The sequence below is a fragment of the Dromiciops gliroides genome, chromosome 4, assembly GCF_019393635.1.
Source record: "Dromiciops gliroides isolate mDroGli1 chromosome 4, mDroGli1.pri, whole genome shotgun sequence".
NCBI lineage: Eukaryota > Metazoa > Chordata > Mammalia > Microbiotheria > Microbiotheriidae > Dromiciops > Dromiciops gliroides.
In genome coordinates, this window is record NC_057864.1 from 430,945,938 (window position 1) to 430,963,744 (window position 17,807).

Sequence of the window (17,807 nt, forward strand, 5' to 3'; positions counted from 1 at the left end):
GCTGTATGACCCTGGGAAATTTACTGAATCTTGTTTGCCTCAGTTCCCTCATCTATAAAATGAGTTAAAGATAGAAGTGACCAACTATTCCAGTATTTTTGCCAAGAAAATCCCAAGTAGGGCCACGAAGAGGAGTAGAAAAATACTGAAAAATGACTGAAAAGCAACAAAAACATTTCTACTTCCCTATGTGTTCTTTTTTTCCACCTCCACCCTTTTTCCTTTTGAAGGCCTACCACAGAGAAACAAAGTTGTCCAATTCTGTGCCTAAGAACACACAACTGGTTATCCAGTTTCTGCCTTCTCCTTAAAGGAAATAAGTTGTGCCATTTTAATTCCTAGGCCATCTGTATATAATTTATAACAATTAAATTAATTTTATATTTTACCTCTATCTCATTCATATATATATACATATATATATATACACATATATGTATATAGATATACACATATACATATATATGAAAATATACTGTTTTTCAACCATATGTATAATTGAAAAACTGAGTGTGTATGTGTATACATAGACCTATATATACACATGTATAGATCTATATCTATCATCTATCTATAATGTTTATGTTATAAATGATTTATAATATGAGTATACTTGAATTAGAAAGGATGTTCTATGAGTTGACCTGATGTTCCTTTACATGTTTTGTATTAAAATTTGGTATGAAGCTGCTTGATTTTAAACTCTGACCTATGTATCTTCCCTTTCTCTCACCACAACAATGAACAGCCCTAAATATATTCAGATGGAAGGTATCATCTTCTTCTTTTTCTATCTTGACCTAAGACTTCCAGAGAAGCAAGTTCTATAACTCAATGAGAAAATAGTATTTAATTGGTTAAATAACTATTATTTAACAATCTTCATTGACAAGAAATTCTCCTTTACATAATATCTAATTGAAGAATGTACTGATTTACTCTACCAGTGTACTCAGCAGGCAAAGAGAGTACAGATCAAGCCTTTTATTTCTACTACAAGATAATTGTTTTTGTTTATTTTGATAACAAATAATTATTTTATTTTTAAGTGGAGGGGGTCTTTTTGCTTTGTTTTTTGCTTCAAATTTTGTTAGCCTCTTTGATTTTCAGGATTTGAATTTTGGTTCTAATTGTAGTTTATTCTTTTTATCTTTTAGTATTTTCTTTTATTTATTTCTTTGTTTTGTTTTAATTAAATGCCCAATCCATTAATCTGATCTTTCTTTTTTGTTGATGAAAATATTTAGAGATATAACTCCTTCTTTGGCTGCTCCTCAAAAATGTTGGCATATTATCTCATTGTTGTCATTATCTTTTATGAAATTACTGATTATTTCCATGACTTGTTCTTTGGGTTACCCATTGTTTAAGATTAAGTTATTTAGTCTCCAATTAATTTTATTTATTTTATTTTATTTTTTGGTAGGTCAATGAGAGTTAAATGATTTGTTCAGGTTCACACTGCTAGTAAGTGTCACTTGTCTTAGGGCAGATTTGAACTCAGGTCTTCCTTAATTCAGGGCCACTGCTTTATCCACTGCGCCACCTAGCTGCCCCCCAATTAATTTTAAATCTTTGCTTCATATGCCTTTCCTTTACTATAATTTTGTTTTATTGTGATACATGAAAATATATTTAATATTTCTGCTTTTATGTATCTGTCTGTGAAGATTTTATGTCATAATACATGATCATTTTTTTAAGAAAACTCCAAGCATAGCTAAGTTCTATGTAAACTCTTTTACCTATTCCTTATTTTTGAGGTCTATCATAGCTAACTTTTCAAATACTTTATTAAAATCTTTCATTTATGTTTCTGCTTTTGTTTTTGTTTTTTTGTTTTTGGCTTTGTAGCTCAAAAAATCTAGGTCTAAGAGGTATAAATTTTTTGTTGTTTTTCAGTTATTTTTCAGTCTTGTCTGACTCTATCACCTCATTTGGGATTTTCCTGGCAAAGATACTGGAGTGCTTTGACATTTTCTTCTCCAGTTCATTTTACATATGATGAAACTGAGGCAAACAGAACTAAGTTATTTGCCCAGGGTCACATAGCTAGTAAGTGTCTGAAGCCTGAGTTGAACTCAGGTCTTTCTGAGTCCAGATCCGGTGCCACAGGGACTGCACCACCCTACTGCCCATATAAATTGGAGTCACTTTAATTTTGCTTCCTATTTCTTCTTGTTTCTCATTTAGAATTTACTAATTATTCCTTTAAAAATTTAGATGCTATTTGATTTGTTGCATGTATGTTTAGAATTTGTATTGATTCATTGTTCCTAGTACTTTTCCATATTTATCACTTTGGATTAAATTTATTTTTTGCTGTTGATTTTTCTCAAGTTATGATTACAATTTCTACCTTCTTTTTATTTGTACTCTAGATAAATAATAATTGATTTTTCAGTGAGTTCTTGAACTCATGACATGATTACTCCAAAAAAACATACAAATAATGCCATAGGACAATTCCTGGAGCAGCAAAACCCACAGAAGAATGTGCTGAAATCATCTTCCAACCAAGGATGGCTTAGAAGGTCAGAAGGAGGGAGCTGCTGTGCTGATACAGGAGTGAAGCCCAAACCCACAGTCACCCTGACACATATTTAGTCCCAGGAAGGCCTTGCCAGAGAAAGAGAGCCTCCAGAGACTCTGAATCAGCTGAATCACCAGTGTGATCTGGAACGAAACTCATAGTCTGGTGAGAGGGCTAAGCAATTTGCAGTGGGGAGATTACAGGCATCTATGTTGGTGCTGAGGCAGAACTTTGGGTTTTCACCCCTACTGGGAACCAGGAGGTAGGCTTGAGTAACAATGGGCCAGATGGGGGTGGGGAACATGCTCATCAGAGGTAACAACCACAACATATGAAGCTGGTTGATTTGCATGTTGGTCTTGGGTCATCTACAGACCAGGGAGGAGGCCAGGCAAATGAAGAACTTGATCCTCCTTAAATCATACCACCTGGGGCCCTCTGAAGCTTGGGAGAGTGCAGCCTGGAAACAGTGCAACACTTTAAGGAGCTAAAAGTCAAGTAAAAAAAAGGCAATATGAGCAGACAGAGAAATGTGAGCACCATAGAAAGTTTCTTCAGTGACAAGGAAGATTGAGGTGTACCCTCAGAGGAAGATGTCAACATTAGGGCCCCTATATCTAAAGCTTCCAAGAAAAATATGAATTGTTCTCAGGCCATAGAGACACTCAGAAAGGACTTTGAAGATAAAGTTAGAGAGGTAGAGGAAAAAATAGAAAGAGAAATGAGGGTGATGCAAGAAAGACATAAGAAAAAAGTCAATAGCTAGAAAAGTATAATTGGCAAAATGGAAAAAGAGGTACAAAAGCTCTCTAATGAAAATAATTGCCTAAGAATTAGGATTGAACAAATGTAAGCTAGTGACTTTATTAGAAACCCACACACAATAAAGCAAATCCAAATGAATAAAAAAAAAATAGAGGGCTGCCATGTGAAATATCTTCTTGGAAAAACTGGTCAAGGAGAGACAATTTGAAAATTATTGGTCTACCTGAAAACCATGATCAAGGAAATAGCATAGACATCATTTTCCAAGAAATTGTCAGGGAAAATTGCCCTGATATTCTAGAAGCAGAAGCTAAAAGAGAAATGGAAAGAATCCACTGATCACCTCCAGAAAGAGATCCCAAAAGGAAAACTCCTAGGAATATTATAGCCAAATTCCAGAGCTCTCAGGTCAAGGAGAAAATGTTCCAAGCTGCCAAAAGGGAAGAATTCAAGTATTGTGGAGCCCCAGTCAAGATAGCACAAGATCTAGCAGCTTCTACGTTAAATGACTGGAGGACATATAATACGATATTCCAGAGGGCAAAGGAATTGGGATTACAACCAAGAATTATGTATCCAGCAAAACTGAGTATAATCTTTCAGAGGAAAAAATGGGACTTCAGTGAAAAGCAGCACTTTCAGATATTTGTGATAAAAAAAAAAAAACTGAACTGAATGGCAAATATGACTTTCAAATACAAGACCCAGAGAACCATAAAAAATTGGAGTTGAAGGACATACATGGGGTCATGCAGTGGGTGACAATCTTGTGTCTGAGTCCAGGTTTTGGCAGGCATCCCCCTGGGTCCAGGGCAGATGCTTTGTCTACTGTGTCACCTAGCTGCCCTGTGATGACATCTTTAGGGTTAAATAGTGGGGTGAGTGGAATGCACCGGGGGAGGGAGAAGGGCAGAGGTAGCATGGGGTGAAGAAACAGGAAAGGTCTTATAGAGTGGGGGAAGAGGTGGGGGAGGAGCAGGACAATAAATGCATTTTACACTCATCAGAATAGGTTCAAAGACCTTAATCTCATCAGAGTTGCCTCAAGGAGGGATTAACACCCACACCCAATTGGGTGGATTAATCTATTTAATTTGAGCATTAAATGAGCCTAACACTCATCAGAATTAGCTCAAAGACCTCAATCTCATCAGAATTGGCTCAAGGAGGAAATAACATACACATGCAATTGGGCAGAGTAATCTATCTAACCCTCCATGAAAATAAGAGAAAGGGGCAAAAGAAGGGAAGGCAGATTGGGAGAGGGGACAGACAGAAGCAAATCCCTTTTGAAGAGGGATAGGGTGAAAGAAGATAATAGAGTACATATCATGGGGAAGGCAATATGATGGAAGAAAACAGTTAACAATAGTAATCATGAAAAAGAGAAAAAGAGGAAAATTGTACAAAACATACTCACAACAACTCTGTGGTGGTTAATAATTGGGAATCAAGGGAATGTCCATCAATTGAGAAATGACTGAAGAAGCTGTGGTATATGATTGTAGTAGAATTGTATTGTGCTATAGGAAATGACAAACAGGACGATACCTGGGAAACCTGGAAAGAGTCATATGAAGTGATGTATAATGAAGTGAGCAGAACTAGGAGGACATTGTGCATAGTGACAACAGTATTGTTTAATGAGCAATTGTGAATAATTTAGCTGCTCTTAGCGATACAATCATCCAAGACAATCCCAAAGGACTAATGACAAAGCATACTATCTACCCCCATAGAAAGAACTGATAAAAAGAGCACTTGTGGAGTGTACATATATAACCTATAACAGATTGGTTGATGTTTTGTGGACGGGGGAGGTAAGGGAGAAATGGAGAAAAATTTTGGAACTCTAAACCTTATGGAAATGATTGTTGAAAACTACCCTTACATGTAACTGGAAAAAAATAAAATAAATGTTTGTTGCAAAAAAAATACATAAAGAATAAAAAGGGACGAGTGAGTTCCCATTCTTTGCACCCATAAGCTGCACACTAGGTTGCCCATTCTTGTGAGAATGACAATAAGTGATCCTTTGACACATCAAAAAAAAAAAGATAAAGAAGAATTGATGTTTTTCTATACTCTTATTTTTACTCCTTTTTTCTGTTTCATGTGTTTCTTGTAAATAACTTCATATTAGCTTATGCTTCCTAATACATTCTGCTGTCTTATTTTATGTGAGTAGTCAACCTATTAACATTTATACTGATAATGATAACTTGTTTATGCCCCTTCATAGTATTCTCTTATGCTTTGTTTTCTCTTTGTTTCCCCCTCTTTAAGAATTTATTTAGATAAAAACTAATTTATACCTTAATCTTAAGTCCTTCTTACTCTCCATTTTCCCTTGCCTCTTTTCTCTTATTTCCCTATGGAGGGAAATGCATTGCTATACCCAACTCTTGCTCACATGTTCCTGCTTGCAAGCTCCTGCTTGCTTCTTCCTCTTTTCCCTCCCTTCCTTTGACCAGATTAGATGAGTGAAGTTCACATGTTGTCAGCTGCCTCTGATCCTTTCTCCTTGTTTGTATACACATCTTTTCACATATCCCAATTATATGAGATATTTTTCCTCATCCTTCTTCTTTCCTTCAAACCCCAGTATGTTCTTCCTCTCTATTTCTGTTATTCTTTTAAGATCATTGAAATAAAACAGACACATTCTCAGACTTTCTGCTTAAACTACCTTAATTACCACTGAAGATGATAGAGTTCTGAGGAAATAAATATTTCATCTTCCCACTATTAAAATGTAAAAAAAAATGTTTATACTTAGTCCTTTAAAATCTGTATTTGTATTTCAAAATTTCCATTCAGCTCTTTTTTTAAAAAAATCAGGCAAGCTAATAAATACTCTATCTCTTTAAAAAAAGCCATTTTCCTTCCCATAGCATTATGTTCTATTTTTCTTGGTAAGTTATTCTTGGGAAAGTAAGCCTATATTGGCATATATAATAAATATATACATATAAACACACTTGTATATATGCATACATATTTACATGCATGATATCACCAAAGAGATAGTGACCCCTCCATAGGAAGCAATAGGGAAAGAATGAGATAAGGGAAAGTTAGTTCCTGATTTTCAAATTGATATTAAGATTAAGCTCTGCATACTTCTACAGAAGCTGGGGGTATGACTGAACTGGACTTTGTTCCTCTTGGGTCCCTGTGATGATTTCTTGAGGCAATAAATATTATATTATTCTCAGGTATTGCTACAGTTCAGCTTGGGCATTTGCAAGATTTTACATCTCTTAAAAGTAGTGTGATCCTGGGAATTTTTATCCCTGCCCTCCTGATATGAGCTCTGCAAGTTTCTAATCCAAGTTTGCATCTGAACAATATAATTATTGATTAATTCCTGGTTGAAAGATCTTGTGACTATGGCTGGAGATATCCATCATTATCCAGCTGCAAAACACTGCTTGTTCTGAGAGTGAGAGAACTGTAGATATTCCTTTGGTCTAAGATTTCTATCCTAATTATTTCTTTATAGGTATCAGATTGAACTGGATGATAGAATTGGGATCCTGATCCATCCCTAGACTCAGAACTATGCAGCTACATTTCAGTAATGAACTTGTTCTTAGCTTAGTATATAGCCTAGTGTTGGCAACTGTTCTTCACTACAGAATGTTATCTCTAGATGAAGCTCCCCTCTTTAGTCCTTCCTGAATCTGTCTTCCGGGACTGGGTAATAAAGACAGAGCTGCCATTTGGGCCCTGTTGCCAACTCCTGCACAAAGTCAAGGACCCTCTGGGATGACTCCTTAAACCAGTGAACACTCTCAGTCTTCTAACATTTTCTACATGCTGAAATACTGTTCTAGATGTGTCCCTAGACAGACCTTATCCCCAGTGTGTACAGACCTCTCTATATCTTTATGCCAACCTGGCCGGAAAAATGAATAACTGTTTTTTTTGTTTGTTTGTTGTTTGTGTTTGGTTTTTGTTTTTGTTTTTGTTTTTTTCTTCTTCTTGAATTTCCCAGTCAGGACTTGTTCTGATATATTTTCTAGAACTTTGTGAATGCACTATGCTGAAGAACCTGTGTTATACTTCTTTTTGTTTCTCCATTGCCTTAATGCTGTCTCCCAGCTGAAGCTTTCCCCAACTAACCTAATCCACAGTTACTTCTGTCTTATTTCAATTCCCATAATTGGAAATTTTTTTTTGTTCAATTTAAGATTTAATTATTTTCATGAATATTAAAATTTTCAATTTCTATCTCCCCAAAATATGAGGATAATATTGATTTGCTTTTTGGGGGGTAGGTGGGTTACCACATATGGGTTTCATATTGCTAGGGAACAGCTGTGAGGAAACTTCATCAACAAAATCAAATTGGGATATTCTCTTAGACACCTGCCCAGAGTCATTGGAAAGTTGAATTACTCACACAGGGTCACAAAGTCAGTATTTATAAGGCAGTGTGCTTGAACCCAGCTCTTTCTGGTTACCAGGACAGCTCTTTATCCAATATACCATGCTACTTTTCCTGGTAAAAGATAGTTTTTTTTTTTTAGTCATGTTTAAGTTTTATTCAATGGAAGTGAATAAAGAAGAAAATTTTGAAGGAACCCCAATTATTTGCAATGATATTAATAAAACCCAGATTAAAGGAAGATTCTGGAAAGTGCACCTCACCCACCAAGCAATTCTCACCAGGTTGGAAACATGAGTGAGAACAGGGGTATGATTTTTCTTCCCAGCTGTATGCCAGGTCTTGGGGCTCTAAAGGGAGGATATCTATTGATGCAGTGACCTGCAGGAGAGGGGCACCTTTTAAAAAAGATGTTTCAAGAATATTATCTTATCTGTTGGCATGTTGAAGGTTGAAACAATGCCATGTTGTTATTTTATTTCCCTCCTAACACTTAGCACAGTACTAAGGAGTTTCACTGTAGGAATTCAGTGAATATTTGTTGATTGAATATAACCTTGAAATTATTCTCTAAAGGTCATATAACACAAATACATTGATGGTGAAAATTTAAACTATGTAAGTATCAAAGAGGAATTCAATTGATTTTCCTTCAGTATATATTATGGCTTAAACTATAGTCCTTGTGTCCTTTTACTCAAGACCACTTCAGACATTCAGAGCTTTCTGATGGGTAATATGCCTCCTATAGTTGAACTAATCTACTTCTACTCTAAGCATGAAAAATCTCAGAAAACAACAAAAAAAAAATGATGACACTAGGGTGACTCGCTTATTTCTAACCTATTCTTTCATTTTTTCTACTTGTGTCTTCCCTGTTCTCTAGCTCTTTGCCTTGAAGATATATTTATGTTAATAAATGGCTACTTTTCCCAAGTTTCCCATGAGCCAACATTCCCAAATGCATCTCCCTTTCAAGTATTCTCTGTTTTCTTTAATTGGTGGACTGCTTTGATATTCATATTTTGATCCATAAGAAAAAGAGCTAGTATCAATAATATTGTTCACATCATTTCAGCCTGACAGGTGAATCTATGGACATATTCATTCCTCTGTGTCTCCTTCACTAGCACTGCTTGTGGCCAATCATTTCATCTTGGCTGTCTTTCTTCTATAGCTCCTGTTTCTCTGTGATTTAATCCAGCTGAGACTTGAAATGTCTCTTTGCACAGAGTTTTCAATATCACTGTGGCATTTCTTCCAATCCCATATGTTCACAATACTTCTTTCTCTCTCTTATATTGATTGCTGTATGTAATGGAGGAACATCGCATACTCAAGTATCTATCTTAAGTGAAACATCTCTCTCTCTCTCTCTCCCTCCTCACTGCTATGGGTGCAGGAAGAAATTTGAAATTCATTAATTGCAGACAAATAACTTCGCTAGTTATACTTTCTATTGTGCATTTCATTTTATAAATCAGTATTCCTAATTTTTCAGAAAGATAGAGATAATTGGGCCCCAGAAGAAATTAAAATTAAGGCAGATAGAGTAAGGAAAACAACAACAATGACAACAACAACAACAACAACAACAACTATGTGCCACCTAGAAACTGATCTGACCTGTCTGAGATGTAAATAGTTCTTCCAAGAAATTTCTGTGGGGCTTTGTGAAAAGTTTATATGACTGTTGACCATGAAATTTCTATTGAGAGAAGCCAATAGTTTCCAAGGATCCACTAATACAAACCCTTTCAAAAGGAGTGGAATTCAGAAAGTATTAAGTGGAAGAAAATTTTTGCCACTGGCTTCTATTGATCAATAATTAGGTATTCCCCCTTTTCAAAATATCCCCCTCTCCTTCCATTTCAACTATTGATTCCCACATTGACAATGATATTTGGGTCCCATTTTTAATGAAGACTGTCGAATCTACACACTATGGTTCACTGATTCTTACAGCTAGTAGCATCCTTGTCACATGTGTAGTGTGACAATGCCTGAAATGGAGAAACTTAATGAATCCCAGCTGATTAAAAGGTCCTCTATGAAAATAAATTATGTGAGTGTAAGTATATCTTTATGGGTGTGAAATGGGTAGGTAAACAGTACTCAAATGTTGTGATTAAAAAGACAACTTCCTAGCATTAGCAGGATAAACTACTATCTCTAATCTAATTGGATTTATTCATTGTACTGCCAAACAGTGCACATAGGAACATGAAAACTGGCATAAAATTCTATGAAATCATTCAGTCTGCAGGAAGAGTTCCTAAGTAAACACATATTATATAAAAATAAAACTGGATCTTTAGAAACAAAAAGTACTGTGTCAGAGACTGGCAGCTGGCAACATACACAGTTGTGTTTAACTTTCATCAGACTGGATTCAGTTACTGGGAAGTATCAAAGTTGCAAAGGAAGGTGTTTTGTATGTTGTACATGTAGAACTATGAGAACTAAAAATAAGTCTGTGTCTCTGTGTATGCAAAGATTCAAGTGTATAAGTGTATATACATATGTATATTTGTTTATACCTATGTGTGCCTTTATGTGTGTACATGTCTATATGTGTGTTTGTATACACAAATGCATGTGTGTATATAGGAACATGTGTATCTATATGTACACAATATATTAATAGAGGTATATATATATATATGGAGAGAAACATAGTATATACACACATACAAGCTCTGGAGTTTTCTCACTGGACTCATGTATTAGAGGCTTTTCCTTTGACCTTATTTTGAAAAAGGAATATTTGGAAAAAAATAATTTTGTTTTCTTTTAGTATGCATGCTTGAATTATTTTCCCCAAAATTATCTTTACAAAATCAAGCTATCTTTATCTATTGACATATTAATTTTTTTAAAGAATAAATCCTCCTGAAATAGTCAATGGTTATTTTGTTCTATTTCTTCAACAAATGGTTCATTGAGATGCTACTCTAATTCTGAATTGGCATGTGAGATTGAGTTTTAGCTATTTTGTTTATTTTCGTTATTTTTCACTTTTTCTCTGTTGGAAAAGGAAGTTATTATCAAAACCTTACATAGTCAAGCAAAAAAATTCATATATTGAAGACTATGTCAATGGAACAAGTGTGGTAGCATACTCTCGCAAGCTAGAAATATTTCCCAAGCTCATATGGCAGCAGAATGAACTTATAGTGAGCCACAATAATTCAGATAGCCTTATCAAAAGAAGATTGGCCACCAAAGGATTAGTGATTTTGACTATGTGACTTACGATAAAATCCACTGAAATGTCAAAAAGTTATCAATCATTCAATAAATATTTACTGTGTACCAATGTAAAGAATTAATTGTTATTTGAGGTTTTTATGCCTCGGTGGGCACTGGCCTGGGGTAGGCTGCGCTGTGCTCCACCCACTGGTTGTAGCTGTTGCCAGGGTTCTGGCACCTCACGTCATCACCACTCGCCTATGCCTACATGGGCCTGGCAAAATTATAATGATTGGAATCCTAGTGAGGGCAGTCATATGACTGTCAGAGCGGCCATTCCATTGGCTGGGGCTGTGTGGGGTGTTTCTAGGTTTGGGGGAGGAGAATTGGGCATTCTAGGTGGAAGCTGGAAAGCAACAGGTGTTCTGCTGCGTATTTTCAGCTGATTCCTGGGCGGTGGTATTTTTTCAGGTATTATAATTTCCCTTTCTCCATTTTATTTCCTTTCCCTAGATCCTACTGTTCCTGTTTGTGTTGTTGTTTTTTTTAAGGTCATTCTTGTTAAAATAAATCTTGTTCTGTTTTGAGGGAGGCTGCTGGTCTCCTTCCTTGCCCCAATATTGTGGCAAGCCGCTTAGGTAGCACTCCCCAATTAAAAATTGGTCCCAATACCAGGAACTGTGGCAAGAGCTGAGGATACAAAGAAGCATCAAAGACCTCCCCTGCTCTGAAAGAGTTCATAATCTAAATGAGAGACATCATGAAAACAATTATGTATGAACAAGAAATACACAGGATGAATTGGAAAGTCAATCGATCGATATTGGACTATTGGACATTCTTTCTATAGTAATTGTACTCCCTAATTCAAGTTTCTTCCCATTCCATCTTCCTCTAACTGACATTTTTTGTCTTAATGCATGGGCCTAACTATATTTCACCTCCACTCAAGTTTGTTTTTTTATTTAGTTTTATTTTTAAATTGACAAATATTTATTTCCTTTCATTTTCTCCCTACTGGAAAAAAAAGAAAAGAAAAGGGAAAAAAATGGAAACCATTTTCACAATGTTGCATCGTCAAGCAAAACAAATTCCTGTTACTTATAGTATCAAATATAAACAACTCAGAATTTTAAAGCTCTTCACAACATGGACCCTCCTGACTTTGTAGTTTTCTTTAACATTACTGTTTGCCACATATTCTATAGCATTACCATACTAGCCTACCTATTCTTCCTCACATGCTATATACACCATTTTTCTTTCCATGCCTTTACTGTCTGACCCTCACAGCTGGAAAGCTCTCCCCTGTTGAATTCTGCTTCTTATGATACCTGGAATTATGTAAGATTCAGCTCTGGACCTAACTCCTACATGAAGTTTTTCCCAGTTCCACAAGTTTCTAGTGACTTCCCCACTAAAGCTCCTTTCCATCTACTCTGGATGTATCATATATTACCTATTGCATTAGAATGTAAGCTCATTGAGGGTAGATACTATTCTTATTTATCTTTGTGTACCCAGTGCTTAGAATATTGCCTGGCACAAGTGCTTAATAAATGAATGGTTATTGATTGATTATATTACACTGGGAAGAGTTTTGAATATTTGTTTAATTGAAGGGTAATTTAGCAAGATGCCCTTTTAGCAATTGTTAGATCATCTCTGAAATTTGTAGCAGAATGTTCATAATCATTGTAATACCAGTCATCCATATCTTTCTTTATTCTTCCCAATCCCTTCAATCCTTTATCTCATTTCTGTGTATTTTTTAGAAGCTAATTTCTTGGCATTAACTCTATCACTAGTCTTTCTACATATTAATTTGTGCTTCAACTGGTCTTCCTCACTAGATTGCAGACTGAATAGGGAGCAGACTGTATGTTTGTGATTCCCTTTGGAAATCCCTACGATGCATAGTAGAATGATTTGTATATAGCTGGTACTCCAAGAAATAGTACTCACTAACTTTGTGGAGGATAAAACATTAGAAGATGAGACTACTTATGGAATTTGAGTATAACCATTCACTCATACTAATAGAGTGAACCTCAGATTACAATTTATAGGGTCTGCTCCTAGGGACAAAACTATAAATATGTGGGAAGACCAAAATAGATTTTGTGTGCAAACCTTCACAGAATCCAGAGAATAAGTGTGTATGATGCAGCTAAATCAGGATGACACCATGATTTCCATTCATTCTAATTCAATTGTATGGGTTCTGTTGATCACAACAGCTGAGCTCTAGAAACATATGCGTGTGGTAAAATGTGTTTCCTTGGCTCTAGAAAGAGGTTCTTTTCTTCTGTTTCTGGTGTTATAGGATATGAGACTAAATATTGTTGTGAGCTTTAAGGTTTTTATAGTCTAGATCTAGATACATGACAGTTAAGATGAGAAGTTAGCCCTAATGTGTGTGTGGGTTTTTTGTTTTGTTTTGTTTTGTTTATTTTTATTTATTTTTTTGGTTTTGGGGTCAATGAGAGTTAAGTGACTTGCCCAGGTTCACACAGCTAGTAAGTGTCAAGTGTATGAGGCTGGATTTAAACTCAGGTCCTCTTGAAGCCAGGGTCAGTGCTTTATCCACTGTGCCACCTAGCTGCCCCCCAATGTGTGTTTTAAAAGACTTATGAATCAGAACATTAAATATTAAATTCTCTTTATTCTGGAGAAAAGTTTATTTCATGTTATGTTCACCGTAAATCTTATATGTATAAGGCAACAAAGTATGCATAAAAGCCCATAAAAAGTATGCATAAAAGCACATTTAACTACATGAATACTTTGTTATCTACCCACTTGAATTAACACAAGGTAAAAACTTTGTGTGATTACTGGCAGTCTACACTAAACTGAATTATTGTGATGGTGCTGTTTATTTATTCACACTTGGTCCTCTCATTTTCCTTTGGATGTATTCAGATAGGTTACTATCAGCTATTGGCTAAGACTGACTTTGGCAGATACCCTGGTTATTTAGATTATATATTAGAATGAAATAGGACACTTTTAGGTCATCCAACAGTTAACAAACATGGAGATTTATTTAGCTAGAATATTGAAAGGTTATTCAACATTGTAATGATTGGAATAACGCCACCTGCTGGAGACTTACTGTAGAAGAGTTCCACCCATGAAGTGAAGGTCTTTGAGGGCAAGACCAGGAGTCTTTTCTTTGGCGTCAGGAAGTGACGCGGCTAGTGGGAGGAGGAAGGAAGAGACTGGCGCTCGCTCTGGGGCTCTTTTCTTGGGACTCTGGTGGAGAGCGGTGCTAGAAATGTGCTCTCCCTTTAATAGATAGGAATCTAGGCCTTTCTCTCTCTTTACCAAATTCTTATTCTCCTTAATAAATGCTTAAAAGTCTAACTCTTGCTAAAGCTGATAATTTATTGGCGACCACTCATTGGATATTTTAGACAGACTAGCTAGAATTGTAGCCCTTAACAGATGGCGACCACGAAGGGACTTCACATATTATTATTTAGCAATAGTTATTATATTCTTTTTACTGTTCCGTCAAGGAAACATTTTGTTTCTTGAGGAACAAAAGGGGGGACTGTAATGATTGGAATGACGCCACCTACTAGAGACTTGCTGTGGAAAAGCTCCACCATGAGGAAAATGCCTCAGAGGCATTGTGGCTTTTCCTTGGCATCAGGAAATGACGTTTGCTCATGGGTGCTGTCTATCAAGGCTACCAGCCAATCAACTTGAGGAGCCTCCTATGGTCTGGGAGGAGACAGGAAGGAGGAAAGGGAGCCTGCGCAGAGAGCGCTGGCTTTTTGGCTTCTGGACTTGATGGTGGTGGCGGCAGAGGACTTCACGGGAAATTTGAGGAAAGATAGGAATGCCAGGCTGTTAGAATTCTGTTCTCAATCTTTTTCTTTCTATTTTCCAATAAACCCTTAAAAACCTAAACTCATTTTATCAGTGATTTTTAGTCAGTTTCCCCAAAACTGGGGGAACAGATTAGAATCCACATTTAGAATCTTAAATTACACAACATGGATACAATGCTTAGTCAGTATAGACTTGATGAACCTCACTTCTTTACTGAAACACCTCTGGTTGGCAGGGTTGATGGTGCCTACTTGGCATCTGGGTACATTTATCTATTTGGAAAGTCCTAAACTTTATGTAAAAGGGCGTGCCTTTTATGGTCCATATGACCAAGAAACTAATTTAGGACCTTAAAAAGTTGAGTCAATGTTAATTCAGATAAGTCTTAGCCTCCTGGGCCAATCAAGTCTTTGGGACACATCCCTTATCTTTTAGGGAAAGAATTAACATGACCTACTTGGTATGTGGAGTTGGAAGAGGCCTGATAAATACCTATCATTTCATATGTATAGTGAATTTCATTTAAACACATTGTTTTATAGTTTTAAAAACAGAAATAAGATACAAGCTAGTGAAAGTGAAAGGCTATAGGGTAGGGAAGAAGGAAACTTTTATTGCTGTATCATGCATTTCTAAGAAAATTAAGAAAGAAGGTAATTGGAATTAGTTTTTAAGAATTAGTGTAGCTCTACTCACAAGAAGAAGAATATAATTTCATGGCAGCTGTGTGAGAAAATTGATGGGTAAACTATTTCAGGGCATCAATTACTACTGCTTTCTATTTTATTTTTTTCCCATATCTTCTGGTACATGGCATATGTAATTTATTTAATAAAAGTTTCATTATAGATTGATCAGTTCAATATTTATATCAGTATAATGGGTAGATGGGAATAATTTGTTTTAATGGCTATGATAGCAGCTGAAGCAGAGGCTATGGAGTACTTGGAACTTGATCAGACATCAAAAATGCTAAAGTCATCCACTGTCTTCTGGGCCATCACCAGTCATCTTGCTTTTTGTCTTGCCACTGGACTTCTAGTACCCTGAAAGCAAAAGTGAGTTTAATGATTTTGTTAGCAACTCTTCCTCACTTAATTTCAATTCACACATAAGTATAATTTATACATCACACTCATGATGACATTGGTCATCGTAGAAAACAAAGTACAAACAACAACAACAACAATCCATCTCAATTAAAGTTAGACCCAACTATCATCACCAACCTATATTTGAGTATCTACTATATCAAAATCAACATGCTTGGATCAGGGTATGCAGTCAGTCAGTCAACAAGCATTTTATTGAGTGTTTTCTATGTATTAACTGGAGAGGTTATAAGGAAAGTTAAAAAAAAAGTGTCCCATACACTCAAGAAGCTTGTAGTAAAAAGGGAGAGATAGCATGCAAGTAACTATGTTCATGGGAGATATACTGAGTAGATTGAAGGTAATTGCAGAGACTACTGTTGTGCAAATTTCTAAGTCTCACTGTTAGATGAAGAAAAAAACAAAGTCTCTAACCCAAAGAAAACAGGTTCATTGAGAGAGAGATCCTGTCTCACAATAATGCTGGTCTCAGGTCTAGGGCCCAAAGACCCAGAACCTCAGGATCCATGCATATTTATATACAATAAGCTCCTCCCACAATTTAAACCCAACCAAAGTGGTACATATCCAAAAAGTATGAAGTAGAATGAAAGAAAACAGTCTCTCATTAGATTTAATTTTTCCACCTAAGGCAATGCCTGCTTTGTTGCTGGCTGACTGGCTGGCTGTCCACCAAACTAATGTTCCAACTTTTCTCTAATTCTGATTGGTCCCTTTCAGCTCAGAAGTTGCTATTTTTGATAATTTACCTTTAAGCTGATTAGTAGATACTTAACCACAATTGGAATTGTGTTGATGGTTTTGGTTAACCAGACCAGTTTATAACATAGCATGTATATCAGTTAAACGAATATCTGTCTTACCTACTCCATTATTATTTGCTTAAGCTACTAAAGAATACCTAGACATGGTAAATCACAGTTTGTAGTCTATAATCTGATTAGTCAAAGTTAACAGATCATAGAGTTTGTGGAAGACAGTGAAACATAAGGAATTTGGAAAAGTAGCAAGGGATTAGGTCATGAAGCTAAACAGAGACATTTGTATTTGATCCTGGAGGTAACAGGGAGCTAGTGAATTTTGAGTAGAGAGATGTGACATAGTCCGACTTATATTTTAGGAAAAGCACTTTGGTTGCTGAGTCAAGGATGGATTGGAAAAGGTAGAGGTATGAGGCAGGGAGATTAGTGAAATTACTTTTTTCTATTGTCCAGGAAACAGGTAAGAGGGGCTTGAACTAAGGTTGGAGCTTTCATAAGTATAGAGAAGAACATATATATGAATGCAGTTGTGGAGTTAGTAATGAGAATATTTGACAATGAATCATTTGAAAATGTATTAGGTATATGGGATATGGGCAAATAAATAATGTAGGTCAAGTTTATTGCCTGGGTGACTGGAAGGATGGTAGTGCCCTCAACAGTTATCAGGAAGTCCAAAAGAGGGGCGGAGGTTGGGGGGAGTGGTAAAAGAAGATAATAAATTCTCTTTTATATATGCTCAATTTGAGATCCTTATTAGATTATTTTGAGAAGTCTAAAAAGCAAATGATAATGTGGTACTGGAACTCATAAGAAGGACTAAGGATTGCATATATTTGCAGTGGGTAAAGTGCTGTGCCTAGATTCAGGAAGACTCATCTTCATGAGTTTGAATTCAACTTCAAATACTTAATAGTGTGACCCTGAGCAAGTCATTTAACCCTATTTGCCTCAGTTTCCTCATCCATGAAGTGAACTAGAGAAGGAAATGTCAAACTATTCTAGTCTTTTTACCAAGTAAAACCCAACTGGGGTCAAGGAGAGTCACATATGACTGAAAAAACTAAACAACAACAATGCAGTAAAGCTCTGGGAGTTGATGAGATCTTTATAACAGAAGAGATAATATAGAAGGATGAGGGAAAAAGTGCTAGGAGAGAGCTTTGGCATACCAGCATAGCTAGTTAGCATATCCTGAATACATATCC